General features: G+C 42.2%; 1 protein-coding gene across 3 annotated transcripts in view; it reads right to left on the bottom strand.

Annotated features, from left to right (window-relative positions):
- AZIN1 (antizyme inhibitor 1) overlaps nt 1–15,381 on the bottom strand; it is a 31,060-nt gene extending 15,679 nt beyond the window's left edge. Inside the window, exons 1-3 of one of the 3 annotated variants that reach the window (XM_025001622.2) lie at nt 15,005–15,379; nt 9,836–9,973; nt 1,956–2,101 (exon numbers count right to left, since the gene is read on the bottom strand). The gene's annotated coding sequence lies outside the window, so the exon portion shown is untranslated. Of the gene's footprint in view, nt 1–1,955; nt 2,102–9,835; nt 9,974–15,004 lie in introns of all 3 variants that reach the window. The other 2 variants (NM_001082611.2, XM_015474490.3) reach the window with 2 other exon arrangements.
- Nucleotides 15,382–16,071: the final 690 nt, after the last annotated feature.

The raw sequence follows: 16,071 nt of genomic DNA, 5'->3' as shown, positions 1-16,071 counted from the left end.
TATTAATACAAATAAAAATATGTTAAAGTACTCCTTGCTCTAAAGGAAAGACTTAAGAGTGCATGTAGAGTGGCTGTATTCCCATCACTGAAATAGAACTCTCACTTCTGAAGTAACCATAGGGTTAGTTTACCAATCCCAATCTGACTCACAAAAGGACTGTGACAAAAAAATACAATTTGCCACATTGGCAGGACTGACAAAAAGGATTTGGGGACTAACACACTTGAGACCACTAAAACAGGTGTTAACATAGTATTTTTTACTTCCTTAATTATACTGAGCGCTGCAGTAACAGTTGATTAAAACCAATCTAATAACATCTATCCTTAAAAGATGGTACATGTGGAGCTCCATCTTGGTTTATCTTCTCAGATGCTCCCTAGGAAGGTCTTGAGATTCCTGGCGCATGGTAGGTGCTGACAAACAGATGGACCAAGGACAACTGATTCTAAGAATGGGAGTTTTGAAACTTAAAGTTTGTGGTGGCAACAGCAAGGAATGCCCTATAGTGTGTTGGAAAAAAAGGTCCATCTCTCACATCTTAAAAGGAGCCAAAACCTTGATATACACAAGTGACCCACATGTAAAAGCAAAAGTCAGTTAAAAACTAAAAGCTATGTCCGGAAAAAACTGTTTCCTCAAAAGAATCCACCAAACACAAAAACCTTCAGGAAAGCTAGTTTCTAACAAATTTTAAGCCAACAAACCCTGTGCTCAAAAGAAACATTCACTTGGAAGCCCAGTATTTCCAACAACTGAAAAGGCTTAAGTAGGTGGATAAGCGTAGGCTGATCTTGCTTGAGTCTTTCCTATGCCCAATCTCACTGAAGCAGTCCTAAAAAGCAGTTCATAATCATACCCTCAGAAGTCTATGCTTGCAATTTTCTTCACATGTAAGCAAAAATAGTTTAAAGTTCACTGCTGCAAAAAGGCTTATGTGCTACATTTCTGCTTTACAAGACACTGAAGTAAAGAAATATTTGACTGAAATATTTTCAAGAGGCATATAGTTACTTGGTGATAACATTAAACCAAAAATCTGACACAGCATGTTCTAGGGAGTTAGAATGAAAATAAGTCTGTATGTGCTGGGGGTGAGCAGAGTTTACTCTATGCCAGATCGGCCAAGTTAATCTACAAAACAGGGAATTTATAGGAATCTCTCTGTTAAGAGTGCAGACTTAAGGACTTTCCTGAGGACCCAGTGGTTAGGACTCTGTGTTTCCACTGCAGGGGGCCTCGGTTTGATCCTCCAAGCCAGGTGCAAGGTCCAAAAAAAAAAAAAAAAAAAAAGCAGCAGACTCAAACCCAAGTGATACCAAACTCCTTCACCTTGATCCAACACAACTTACTGTGCCATTTTTTAAAATGCTGTATAAATCAGAAATAGAACTGATTTACTCATTTTAGCATGTTATAGACCACTATATACTACAGCCTAGTGTTGCTGGACATTGATTTATTTTCACATTAAACTTTAGGAAATCTACTCCATTTAAATCTTAGGTTCTCCTTAAAATGCTTTGTAACTTAATAGCAAATCCATTTTTAATAGACGCTCCCAAATTTATTATTATCAACAGACTCTAGAACGTGCTCTCTACTCACAACAGCCTTTAGGCTATTTTGACAAGCAAACATCTTAATATATGGTGAAAGAAAGCTCAGCTTATTTTACACCAATACAACTGCTGCAATCACAATACTACATTTATAATAAGTAATTTCCTCTTGGACATCATAGCTGGGAAGAAAAAAGTGTTTAACAGTCCTTATTTACACCTTTATATTGGTGTTTTTTGATAATACATTTTTTAGGAAGAGCTGCCAAGGAAAGAAAAGGCTCCCAAGAACCACACTGCTCCCTAGAGCCTTCATGACTCCTCATGTCATGGAGAGGGAAACTCCAACAGGAGTGGCTGCAGCAGCTGGGCACCTGCTTTGTTACACACCTGCTACAAAGGCTTCTACAGTTGATTGTACTTCAGAAGAAACTGATACATCTCTCAAATAATCACAAGATAATTCTGGCAGCAACAGCCCACTTGACACCAAGCTGGATGAATATGAGTCTCGGATTTCTGAAGTGAAGACCTCCCTGGAAGTAGAACAGGGAGAGCTGAAAAGTTGAGAGTACTGTTTCAGAGACATCTAAGCAGGAAACCCAACCTTAACACATCACCAGTTTTCTAAAAGGAGTTTTACTCATTAAAAATGAGAATGTAAGATATTTTGAAATTTACACTACTACTATTACCCTGGAGAAGCCTAAGGCTATTTCTACCTTTTTAATTATTTTTTGCATAGGCATTTGATGACTTAGCACTCAGCTCACAGCTTTAATACTAGACACAATGCAGGACTTCCCTGGTGGTCCACTGGTTGAGACTCCACACTTTCACTGCAGGGAGTGTAGGTTCCAACCCTAGTCAGGAAACTAAGATCTCTCTTGCAAAAAAAAAAAAAAAAAAAAGCTGTCAAAAATCACCTTTGCCTTCTACATCCCACAAAAAAATGTTACTTATCACACAGCATACCTTTAGAAATAACTGGTCACAAGAGCAGAAGGATGACATTGGCACTAAAAACATGAGATCTGGAGCAGGCCTCCAGGAAGGAGCTCCAGGAAGCCACACACCAGAACTGGTAGGTGAGAAGTGCCAATAAATCTGTGTGATCATAAGCCCATATAAAAATTTTCCATGCTGGATCAAAAATAAGTGATGGATTTAAAAAAAAAGTGATGGATAGTAACAGCCTATTTTGAGTACTTAAGATATCAAGACAGGGGTTGCTTTCATTGACAGTTAAAGAGGAAAGCCAGTAATGACAATAAATACCCTTCAGTTTTTCAGGTGATAAGGATGAAAAAAACTTTAGAGTAAGAACACTAAGGTGACTGCTGAAGAATTACTTAAAAAAAAAAAAACAAAACCCAGAAGACAAGAACAAGAATGAACAGGAGGTAGATAAAGGGGGAGGTGACACACAAATCCTAAAGGAAATTAGCCCAACAGGCTAAGTTTGAAATGCTCAGGTAAAGGCTGCTCAATGCAAAATGCTTCCCATTAAATTCTATAATACATCTTAATGAGAAAAGAATTTCACAGCAATATACTATTGCAAGTGATTGACAAGATTAGGCTCCCTTAATAAAAAAAAGTGTCTTCACTATTTGATGTGAAGACTAAATTTTTTTCTAGAGCAAGTGTGTACCTGCATGGAAGTAAACTATGTAAATCCTTACGGTAATTAAAATGTAGTAACACTGCAAATAACTATTGTAATGCAACATGAACAGCACCAAATACATAATCATTTTAATTCCGAGCTTTCTAGTTTTCCTGCTGCAGCACGGGGAAATTCCCTTTAAACAAATGCACTGAACTACTGTTTTGAATACCCAAGGGCAGATCTCACTGCCACCTCACCCAGAGGAAAACTTATTTTTATTATACAAAGCACATGTACATTATAATTACTGCACTACACACCAGGCAGAGGACTGAATACCTTAGAAGCCCCTGTACATCATTACTGGGTAGTTGTGGTTGTATCCCCTCATCTCCTATAGAATAAACATGTTCAGACTTTTCTAATCATCATTCCCCTGTTATTTAATCTTTTTATTCCCCTATATGCCCATAAAACATTGGCTTTATTGGTTTTGAACCATGAATGGAATCACTGTTTTCCTACTATAACTTCTTTTGCTCAACTTGAAGTTTCAATTCCTTCACACAGACAGACAGGACTGGAGTCTGTTAATTTTCACTGCTGTGCACTATTCTTTATAGATGTACAACAGGACCTATGGGCTATATTGTCTATAAACACCATACGTAAAGTAGCTCAGTTGGGTCTGACTCTCTGCGACTCCACGGACTGTAGCCTACCAGGCCCCTCCGTCCACAGGATTTTCCAGGCAAGAGTACTGGAGTGGGTTGCCATTTCCTTCTCCAGGAGATCTTCCCGTCCCAGGGATTAAAGCCGGGTGTCCCGCATTGTAGGCAGACGCTTTACCAGGGAAGCCCTAAACACCATATAATCTCTTGCGATTATTTATGTACCCAAGAGGAGCATTACTCAAATTAGAGTCCATAGGACTTCTCTGGTGATCCAGTGGTTAAGAGTCTGTGCTCCCAATGCAGAGCATCCAAGTTCAATCCACGGTCAGGGAACTAGACACATGCTGCAACTGGCACAACTAAGACTCGGCACAACAAAATAAATATTAAAAAAAAAAAAAAAATGTTACCTGCAAACTAGCTGGTCCACAAATTAACAGCCAAGTAGTGTGCCACCTGACATTCTGCAACAAGAGTCTACGTTACCGACTGGGAGTTTAGGGAGCATCAGTCTAGGTGCTGCAGTCTAGGGCCACGTACCTGGGAGTGAAACTGCTAGTCTGTTACAGAAAAACTGTTTTTAAGCCTTTTGTTCATTTTCCTATTTGTGTGTGGGGTGGGGGTGGGGGGATGTCTTTTTCTTTTCTTCGCTTTTTCTTACTGACCTATAGGAGCTCTTCCAGAACTTAGGATAGCAAATCTCACTTTGAGTTTTAGTTTGCTATCAGTAGCCATGTTGAACATACCAGGACATCCCATCCTGCTTTTGGTCATGTCAAATATCACATGGCAATCATACTGAACCCAGATGATTTGCTAAGATATACTAATTTAGCAGCTCTTTACAAACTGGCACTGAAGGATCTTTGTAATAAAAAACAAGAGATAGGGAATTTCCTGGCAGTGCAGTGTTTAAGACTGTTTCTACTGCAGAGGCCATGGGTTCGATCCTTGGTTAGGGAACAAAGGTCTCGCAAGAAAAGTGTAGCCAAACAATAACCCATAGTCATATATTTAATGTAAGCCTAATATTAATTTCAGTCTGATGAGCACATGAAGGCAGCAGGGAGCTTGATTTTAAGAACATGCTAGGCAATGCAAGAATTCTTCAACAAGAATATGAGACTGAAAAGCCTCTACAGTTGAGGAATAGCTTTTTACTAGACAAATCTAAGGAGAAAGATGAGAGTGTGTAATTCCTATGATTCTTACTAATAGATATTTTAAGATTAATACAACTAATACTACTCAATGATGCTGTCCAATAGAATTTTCTGTGATGATCTGTCACCATCCAAAACAATAGCCATTAGTCATATATAGTTCCCAAGCACTCAAATGCATCGAGCATCTGAACAACTGATTTCAATTCACAAGTTTACAAAACTAGACAATAAAGGAAAAAAAGTCAAAACTTCACACCAAGTAAATCCTAGAGAAATGAAATGCATGCTTACATAAGATAATAAAGGTGGGAAAAGTTTAGAGCAGAGCATTCCGGAAGAGTTTATCATCTTGGGTCCTGCTACAAGTCACTCAGATACAGGCACTGAAGACCTTGTGGTGGCTGGGTATGGTTTGGGCAGACTGAACATCATCGGCCTAATCCTTCGAAACTCAGCATGCTGTACAAGTATTTTCTATTCATGCCACAATGTTCTTCACATTATTCACTGGATTAGAAAAAAAGGATGGCCAAATCGCTGTTTCAGTTAGCTTGTGACAAATTGCTTAATTAAGTGTGCACAGATGACCCTGGAATGGAGGTGAAGGACAAAAGGATCTGTGTTTTCTAGTAGGTGAGAGCATTTCACTTGCAACAGCTCCTTATGCTGGTCTGAACAATTGGCCAGCCTAAAAGCAGCCTACAATTTACCTAGATTTTATAGTTTATAAGACACAGTTTACAGTAACAATATCTTATTTACTCCTAATCAGAAGAATTAAGTATCTCAAAATGCTTTTTTTCAGGGCAAAGAACCCCGAACTCAAAAACTCTGAAATTAAGACTAAAGAGAATGTAATGGAATACACAGATTGGTAGTGACTTTAATTTTCTCAGCTCAACTATCTTCTGTAATAAATGCAAGAACCTTTTATTCCCTTTTAAGAATGGTCTACACTGCCTGCTGCTCTATTTGGCCCTCCCAGGAAAGTCTAAATTTGCCTAAAGAAAGAGTACCATGTCCCCCAAACCCTGTTTTATCCAGTAACAGGCTATTATTCCCACTGGGCTTATACAGAATGCTTTTTTGGGGGCACTACTTTACACAGGCAATAAGATACCACTGAATACTGCTGTTTGCATGCCAAGGGGATACACTTACTTTAAAAACTAGTCCCTAAACTAGTGTGTTTCAATGATAGCTTTATTCATCACTGTGATTGTTGATGACTATCAACAATCATTAATAAAGATTCTGAATTGACTTGCATCACAGAATCTTTAAATTACCCTATCTATTCTCCATAAAGAGCCAAAAACCTGCCCTTCCTACTGACAACAGTAAAACACAAAGGAACAGGTCTACACAGTAAATTCATAAAGAGCATTTTATGTCCCTACTTAAAATAACTTCAATTTAGGTAAGGCAGCCCCTTTTAAAGCAGGCAGATATTAACAAACAGAAAGCTCCATCTAGATAAGTCAATTAATCAAATCCCTTTTCCATTCTTATCAACAGGAACAAAACATTAAAAGGAATATACTAATAATTTATCTGACTTCGTCATTAGATCTGCTAATAGAAGCTGCTGGTTAGGAGAATTTGGTTTTCTGAAATAGTCTTTAGAATTTTTGCGCTGGGCTAATCTATTAATCATAATCAGAGCTCTAGTTAAAATAACTTGAAAAATCTAGCCCACTGAAAAACTACTGCAGCATAGAGTCTAAGAAATTTAAAAGGCACCCCACAAAGTTTTTCTACAATTTGAGCCCTTCATTAATCAGAGATATTAGTTAAGCATTAAGATATCTTTACAGTGCTCACACATACCACCACACACTATTCAAAAAAACACTTTACTATGTAAGCAATTTATAAAGTTTCTAGATACTTAATTACTATCTAAAAATTCAGATGACTTGATTTGAAAACCTGATTTGAAAACCTAACTCTAAAAGTCAATCCTAGAGCTTAGACCACCTGCAAAGAAATCCTATTGGAATATTGGGAGTATGTGCTGCTGCTGCTAAGTTGCTTCAGTCGTGTCCAACTCTGCGACCCCATATACGGCAGCCCACCAGGCTCCTCTGTCCCTGGGATTCTCCAGGCAAGAACACTGGAGTGGGTTGCCATTTCCTTCTCCAATGGATGAAAGTGAAGTGAAAGTGAAGTTGCTCAGTCGTGTCCGACTCTTCGAGACCCCATGGACTGTAGCCTACCAAGGCTCCTCCGTCCATGGGATTTTCCAGGCAAGAGTACTGGAGTGGGGTGCCATTTCCTTCTCTGATTGGGAGTAAAATGCAGTTCAAATAGAGCTTATTTAACTATACACTTTGCAGTGCTATGTGCCAACTGTTTTCCACAAAGGCCAGTGTGTTAAGTCTTTTGAATGACTTAAAATTTTTCAAATAATATTGTTGCTCCACAGGAGACATCTCAGGATTTCAATGTCTAGCACCTCAAAACTGCTATTGATATCTAAGGACATTTCTGGAATGTAAAATTTCTCTTGCCATCTTTACTAATTCTAGTCAAGAAACCTTTGGGGATAGACAGCTTTCTGACTTCAAAATTTCTCAGATTTTAGAATAGCAATTTAATCTATATACTTTTAATATATTATTTAACAGTCTCCATGAGGCTACGAGTCAACATGCTTATCAGAATACTTCTGCAGCAAAATTCAGGAATATTAGCACTAAATGGGATAAGTCAAAATAAAAATAGCTTCAAATTCAGCTCAGATTCAGGTCAACTTTTTGTTCCCAAATCAGGTTAGGTCATATCAAGGAAGCTATAAATTTTTTTTTTAACCTTTTGATTTTAGAATTGTATGATTAAGAGATGGTGGCTGTAGCAAAGTACTATGAGTTAAAAGTTTCACTTAATATATACTGTACCTGGGCAGAATGAATAAGCCAGTCACTCTGGCTGCCAGAACCTGCAGAATGAATACTGTTAGCATTTTCTATCTGTGCCTATAACCACAACACCTCCACATATAAAAAAGCAGGAAATTATAACTTTCTGAATTCTACAGTATTAATTACCCTACAGACTTTTCCTTAAGCTGAATCATTTATCAATGTATGAGCTCAATGATATTGGTTTTTCAAGTCTAAGAGGAAATACCACTAGAAATATGACATATAATGCCAAGTTAAGTTTTCATTAAGAGAGACTTGAAATAAAAGAAGTCATCCTTTAATATGGTCTTGCTTAAAACAAGAAATTTGCTATGAAATTTCCACTTTAGAATCTACTTCTGACTATGGAATCAAGTATATCCCACCCAAAAAAGTTTTAAATCTTCAAGCCAACTTAGGAGAAAATATCAGATATGCTGGAAGTAGAATAGATGACTAATAAAATGTAAGAACTAACTGGCTTGGCACTGAATTGGTGACAACTATACTTTTTAATATGCATACAAGCCACCTGGTTAAAATGCATATTTCTGATTCAGGTCTGGGTGGAATCCAGTGTCTGCAGTTCTATTCTAGGTTATGCTAATGTTCCAAAGACGAGACTGCATTAACAAAGCATGATTAAAATACTCAAAGAAAGAGAAATCAACCTATTTAGGGTTAAAGGAACTGTTCTAGTTTGATTTTCTCAGCTGTGATTTAAAAAATAAGCAGTTTGCTCAAATTCACACAGCTAGAAGACCAGTATGGGAAACCCCCCAATCTGGATTTTAAATCAGTAGAACTTTTCAGAAATCATTTTTCTCTCTGTATAAGACTTAAAAAAAAAAATCTAAAATTGTAATTTGAGGTTAACAGTAAATGTGTTGAAAAGGTTTCCTTTAACATACTCTATCCAATTAGATCTCTTTCTTGATATTTTCTTGTGTTACTCCCTCCAGGTTCTCTAGCCCATTTAAAAACACCCAAATCTCAACACCTAAACCCAAATTTCAACAGCTAAAAAAATCTACAAATAATAAAACAATTTTAATTAATGACCCACACAAATTTAGCAGCACACATTCAAACACTTTACTATGAAACTGCATTCTGCACCGAGGTTTAATTCAAAGTTAAATCCACACACAGAAAATCAAGTAAGCAAAGTCAAAAACTATTCTTAAAAATCTCTTGGTAAGGCAATATGCTGGGAGCTAAGCATGCATCATCACCTCTCAGTAAGACCTTTGAAAACAACCAGTTTTTCCACCAGATGAGTAGCATACAGTCATTTTGTGAAAAAGAATATCAACTCTAGAAATCACATTGTATCTGGCAAGAAGCTCATAACCAGAAAACAAGAATTAAGATTCATCTCTTAAATGCAATGCTTTAGGCCAGTGCTCTGGTGAGTAGAATGGAGAGTAGAATCTTTTACTATATTTAAAAATAAACTTTCTTTTCTGACTTAAGCCCAAATACTTGAATCTACCAAATTAAATGGTTGAATGGTGTGATAAGTCACCACCCACATTTAATTAAAAAAATAAAAAACCATCTCTCCAACTTATATTAAAATCTGGACTAATAAGATTTAATTGAAATTTAGCCTGCAGTATATACTTAAATATAGTAATAATGTGCACAACTGAATCAACTATATGGGTAAGTAGGGAAGTTCCTTGGTAGCCTAGTGGTTATGATTCCAGGCTTTCTCACTGGCGTGGCCTGGGTTCAACCCCTTGTCAGGGGAACTGATACGGCGCAAGCTGCAATGTATGGCCCAAAAATAGTTGGGGAGGGAGTAAGTGGTAAACACAATTTAGAGTTCTGAAAAGACTGAACAACAACTCTCCTTTACTTCTGTAAGACCCTCCCTCACCCTCTGCACAGATGTGAAAATACTTACATGGACAAGTTAGGAGATGGAACCCCCCTATCATCAGCTAGGTTCCCAAGGTGGCTCAGCGTTGAAGTCGAACTGTTCTCTATACAGCACTTCTCCTAGGCCCTCTGGGTAGTTGTATACTTGGTCAGAAAGTTCGCCCTAAAGAAAATAAAAATATATAAGTCATATGTTAAAAAATGCTAGGTTGTGCTTCAAGAAGGTTAAGTTGATGTAAAGATTAAGTTCAGGAAGAAGTTTCAGTTTGAAGTGTTTCATTAAAGCACATTACACAAAATGAGGTTTTCAAAGGGTTTATCATAGTATCAAATGCTGTTTTTATACAGTAAGCATTTCCAAGCTGCAGGAATACAAAACTGAATTTGAGACCATGGTCACCTTACAAGTTGCTCTATCTACCTCACTCAGTTTCCAGGCTTCACCCAATTTCAGTTTTGCTTTTACTTACTCCAAAACCCATATTTGTAAGTGGCCTAAAATTTTTAAATGTACAAGTGCTCTCACTAACCTAACATGTATGCAAGATTTTATGTGTATCTAATAATCTGAAACTAACCAGAACCTTTCCTTTACAAATTCCAAGTTTTTCTTTGCTTAAGTATAAAATCCTACTACATATTAAAAAGAAAAACATTTTTTGTGACTTAGCTAATATACTATGTGTACCTGTGAAATAACTTTTGAGACCTGCCTTACATATCTGACAAGTAACAGATGTTTACCTCCTTCTCATTCCTAACCTTCTACATCTAAGTCACTCTACTATCACTAGGAACAACATATGAATGTAAACATGCTTGGCCCTCTACAAAATGATAATTAAGTTTTAGAAATGGTTTTTACCTATTAAGATTTGACTGAACAGACTTATCACTTCTAACCTAAACAACTAAACCTACACTTCTACTTGTACTTCAGTCATTGCTATTTTAAAGTAATATAACCTGACAGTATTTCTAGAAGATAGGGAGTAAGAATGAAACCAGAAAAATGATGAAACGTAGGAATCATAAGAATCCAAGATTCCAGAAGCACTCTAGACACATCTTCAGCATATCTCATATCTCAACCAGGATAGAGGCACCCTTAGGGGAAGTAAAATGTTCTTCCAATCTACTAGGGGTATCCTGATCACATACTCAATGACACTTACGGATAATTAGAAAAGAATCCTATCAACATGTGACAGTGATTATTAACATCACATTAGATTCCAACTAAATACTCCAAAACAAAGGTTCCAATTCTCCCCAAACCAACGTTAATTTAAGTAAATTAAAAGCCATAGCCACTGGAGACAGAGTTTATTCTCAACTATTCTTTGGAACAGGATAATTATCCTAGGTGAGATATTCCCTCCCCCTATATATCAGTTGTTGCTCAGCACAACTGAAGAGCAGTGCTGTGAAATGTTAATGACATTAAACTTCAGAAATTCATGAATGTTCTTCAGTAGTATCTCTAAAACATTTCCATCTAACAGAAAAGACACTAGTAGGAAATGAAGGCTCTGAATTTCCAAAGGCACATTTTAATATAAATAAAGGGGGCACAGGGTCATTTATTTACAGGATAAACAGAATGCTCATTTGTACAGTCAAGATTAACCAACCATAAGAGGAGGTTAAATAAAAATATGAGTGGGGGCATGGAGAAGACACAGGGAACGCTAAATTTTTCTCATTTAGAGTGGTGTTTATATCAGTTGGATCATGTACAACACTGCAATCAAATCTCTTAGCTGATTGAAGAGAATGTCCCTTGCTACACTATCTTGGCAAATAGCACAGAAAGAACTAGAGTTAACTGAGTCAGCAGGTGACCAATAAAAAGCACTAAAAACCTCCCATCACTTTGACAGTAACTACCCAGAAACTTAGTATCCCCAGTTATCAGTATGTCTCACCTTACACTGCCTTTATCAATGACTTTGGTATTCTTTCCAAAACTCCAAAACCCCAGACTAATCATGAGAAAAATTATCAAACAAATTCAAATGGGGGACATTTTATTGGATATTTGGCTGGTACTTCTCTAGACTGTCAAAGACATGACAACTAAATGCAATGTGGCACCTGAGATTGGCCTCTACACAGAAAGGACACTAAAAACTGGTGAAATCCTAAGAAAATCTCGAGTTTAGGTGGTAGGCATCTGGTCCCGTCACTTCATGGCAAATAGATGGGGAAACAGTGGAAACAGCGTCAGACTTTATTTTGGGGGGCTCCAAAATCACTGCAGATGGTGACTGCAGCCATGAAATCAAAAGACGCTTACTCCTTGGAAGGAAAGTTACGACCAACCTAGACAGCATATTAAAAAGCAGAGACATTACTTTGCCAACAAAGGTCCGTCTAATCAAGGCTATGGTTTTTCCAGTGGTCTTATTGTATGGATGTGAGAGTTGGACTATAAATAAAGCTGAGCACCAAAGAATTGATGCTTTTGAACTGTGGTGTTGGAGAAGACTCTTGGGAGTCCCTTGGACTGCAAGGAGATCCAACCAGTCCATCCTAAAGGAGATCAGTTCTGAGTGTTCACTGGAAGGACTGATACTGAAACTCCAATACTTTGGCCACATGATGTGAAGAGCTGACTCATTTGAAAAGACCCTGATGCTGGCAAAGATTGAGGGCAGGAGAAGGGGACGACAGAGGATGGCATTACCGACTCAGTGGACATGAGTTTGGGTAAACTCCTGGAGTTGGTGATGGACAGGGAGGCCTGGCATGCTGCAGTCCATGAGGTCGCAAAGTGTCGGACAGGAGTGGCCGACTGAACTGAACTGAATGTACCAAAGTCAGTTTCTTAATTTTGACAAAGGTACCACCTCTTATAAGGTAAACTAGGTGAGAAGTATGAAGTAATAACTGTATTATCTTTGTAACTTTTCCACAAATCTGTAATTATTCCAAAATAAAGTTGTTTAAAGAAAAAAAAAAGGCAAGGTATTCATATAATGGACTACTACTCGGCAGTTAAAAGGAACAATTTACTGGTGAGTGCACTATGGATGAATATCAAAAACACTCTGAGTTAAAGAAACCTTTCACACAATATATAGTTTCATTTATATGGAAGTTCTAGAATAAACTTCCATAATAACTAATCTATGGTTAATAAAAAGAACAGTGAATGCCTTTGTGGGTAGTAAGGGATGGAGCTTAAAGGGGCAAAAGAGAAGTTTCTGGGTTTGATGGCACTTTTCTCATCTTTGATAAAGGTTTGTATTACACAGCTGTATTTTTGTCAAAACTCGTCAAAGGGTATATTCAAGACATGTGCATTTTGCTGTTATGTAAAATTTACCCGATTTTAAAGAAATACTTAAACAGTGTTAGACTAATGATATGTGCATACTGAAGTTGGAGGGGTAAAGTGTTCTGGTGTCTCCAACTTACTTTGAAATACACAGAATAAAGATTGATAAATGAATAGAGCAATTACAAGCAAAGCAAAATGTTAATCGTTTACTGAATCCAGGTGAGGGTACAATTCTTTCACTCCTTCTATATGTTTGAAAATGTTTAAGTCAAACCTGAGTGGCAAGAGGGACGGCACTGATTACTTGATTACGGTACCTTTCACTACCACCTATGACCATCAGGAGCCTATATCTTTCCCACTAAACTCTTCAGGGCTTATTTGCCTTCATAACCAGTATCTGCACTCTCCTATATTTGTAAAAGAAATCAACGGGTTGGCAGGGCTCTGCCCTATAGTCATTCGCCGTATTTCTGCCAGGCTCATCTGTAACAACCTTTCCTCATCACATATCGACTCTCTCCCTTGAGCCTTCAGGTTCCCATCCAAGCTGGAGGCTGAAGGGTGGAAACACGACTGGACACAAAATATCTTACTGTGTCCACGATGCAACCACAAAATCCCGTTAAACCTGCTAAAATATCATGGGGCCGTTAACAGTGCGCCCGACCTTTTCAGGCTGCCGAACCAGTAGCTTAGCCTAAGAAACACACGTTTCAGATATACTCTGGGTAAGGCTATTAAAACACCACCGTTGGTGGAAATTGTTAGCCGCTCAGTCGCGTCCGACACTTAGCGACCCCAAGGACTGTAGCCCGCCAGGCTCCTCTGTCCATAGGGATTCTCCAGGCAAGAATACTGGAGTAGGTTGCCATTTCCTTCTCCAGGGGATCTTCCCAACCCAGGGATCGAACCTGGGTTGCCTGCATTGCAAGGCAAATTCTTGACCCGTCTGAGCAACCAGGGAAGTACTGAAACACCACCGTTAACTGCCAAAATAGTACTTGATAAGCCATCCAAGCCTACTGCTCTCCCTCTCTCGGCCCAGGAATCGTGGCGCGGACGGGAAAACGAAGCCATCGTGACTAATTCTTGGGCTCCAGGAGGCGGCCCGGGGTGAGTGAAGGCGACTCGGCCCAATCGCCAGCGCCGCAGGGGGCGGGGCGGCAGCCCCGAGGCTTCCAGAAGGGGCCAAAGGCCTCTTGCTCGCTACCTGACACCGGGTTTCCCCGCCGCCAGGCCCCTTAGCGGCGTCAACTTTCCTCCGGCAGAGAGGGGAGGGCCGCGCTGTCCCCACCCTCAGGCACCCGTCCTCCCCCGGCAGCTGTCACAGGAGGCCGGCGCCGGGCCCGCCCCGCTCCATTCATAACCTAAGGCCGCGGCGGTTGCAGCCAGCCGCGCCGCCAGCCCAGGATCCCGAGACGAAGGCGCGGCGCGGCGCCGCTCAGGGCCGGGCGGCGGCACCAGGGCCCCTCGGGGCTGCAGCCCGGCCCCCTCCCCGGAAACAGCAATGCACCACGGGAGCGGGGTGGGGGCCGCCTGCCGCCGGGAGGCGACGCCGAGCCCCGCGGCGGCGAGACCCCCGAGCGCGCCCCCCAGTCCACACACACACACACGCACACGCCCCCTCGCCCCAACCGCGGCCGCTCGGGGCTCGGCTCGGCGGCCACCCGAGGCGCGCCAGCCGCCCCAGCCCGCCGCGCCGCCGCCGAGCCACCGGCCGCCGCCGCCACACACGCCGCCAGCCGCCATGTTCGAGGTGGCCGGCCGCGGGGACGCTGCAGGGGAATGCCGGCCGGTCGGCGGGGCCCAGCCTGAGGCGGCCGACAGCTCCCCGAGGCCGACCCACCCCCCGGCGCCCCGCGCCCCGGCCCCGGCCCAGCCCGCGCCCCTAGGGTCACTACTCACGTGAGATAACGGCCCAAAGAGTCGGGTAAAGCGTCTTCTCTTTTTCGGCGGAATTTTTAAAGAGGGATGTGGTTACCTTGAGCAGAAATACCCAAGGCGGCCTGGGCCATAGGCTGCGGGGACGACGTGGGGGGAAAAGCGCGGCACCGACACCAGCTGTGCAGCAGCGGCGGCGGCGGCCGAGGGAGAGAAATGGAACAACGGCACGGGCAGAGGAAGAAGAAAGGCGAGAGGGCTGGGTGCGGAGAGGATTCGGCCTCGTCACACCGCAGAGCCGGAGAGCGAGAAAGGATGAGAAGAGGCGGAGAAGGCGGAGGAAAAAAAAAAAAGAAAAAAGGAAACACACAGCAACCCAGCGAAGAGCCAGCGAGTGTGGGAAGGCGGCGCCGGCAACGCCAGGCTTTATATCGAGGGGCGGGGCTTGGTGACGTCACAGCCAGCCGCGCGAGCCGGACGGCGCGGGGCCGCGGCGCGGAGAGGAGGGAAGCGGGCGGAAGAGAGAGGGGGCCGGCTCAGGGCGAGCCGAAGGGGGCGGGGCGGGGCGACCCCGCGGTGCAGGTGCCTGTCTCCCCCGCCCCCAGCCCTCGGCCACTTCCCGCCCTCCGCCGCTTCCCCGGCCGGTGGAGGGCCCGCTGCGCGGACGTGGGCGGGCGGGGGAGAAGGGAGGTGACCTGGACAGAGCTCGGCGTCGCCCGCGCCCCCGACGCCCGGGCGCCTGCGCTCACGCCCGAGGCGGGCCGGGGCGCTTTGGGAGCTGGGCCCGGCGGCCGCGGCGCCAAGCGCGGTCCGGGCCCGAAGCTGGCGCGACGCCTGCACTGCTTGGAACCTGCTCTGCCTGGAAGAGGGTGAAAGAGAGGGGCCACCCCCGGAGCTTCCCGCCCCCCTACCTTCTCGAGAGCTCTCCGCTTTGTGCGGCCTCTGTAGGCTACGCCTGGGGACTGCCCTCCCGGGGTGAAGCTTCAGCCCCCGCGGGATGCGGCGCTCCTTTTTTTGGAAGCGAGTTCCTAAGGGCCAAAACGGCTCGGCCCAGTGTTCGGGTGGTTGCAGGGGCTCGTGACCGCGTGGGC

This window comes from Bos taurus, chromosome 14 (assembly GCF_002263795.3).
Source record: "Bos taurus isolate L1 Dominette 01449 registration number 42190680 breed Hereford chromosome 14, ARS-UCD2.0, whole genome shotgun sequence".
Classification (NCBI taxonomy): Eukaryota; Metazoa; Chordata; class Mammalia; order Artiodactyla; family Bovidae; genus Bos; species Bos taurus.
This window is presented reverse-complemented; position numbering and strand designations above follow the sequence as displayed.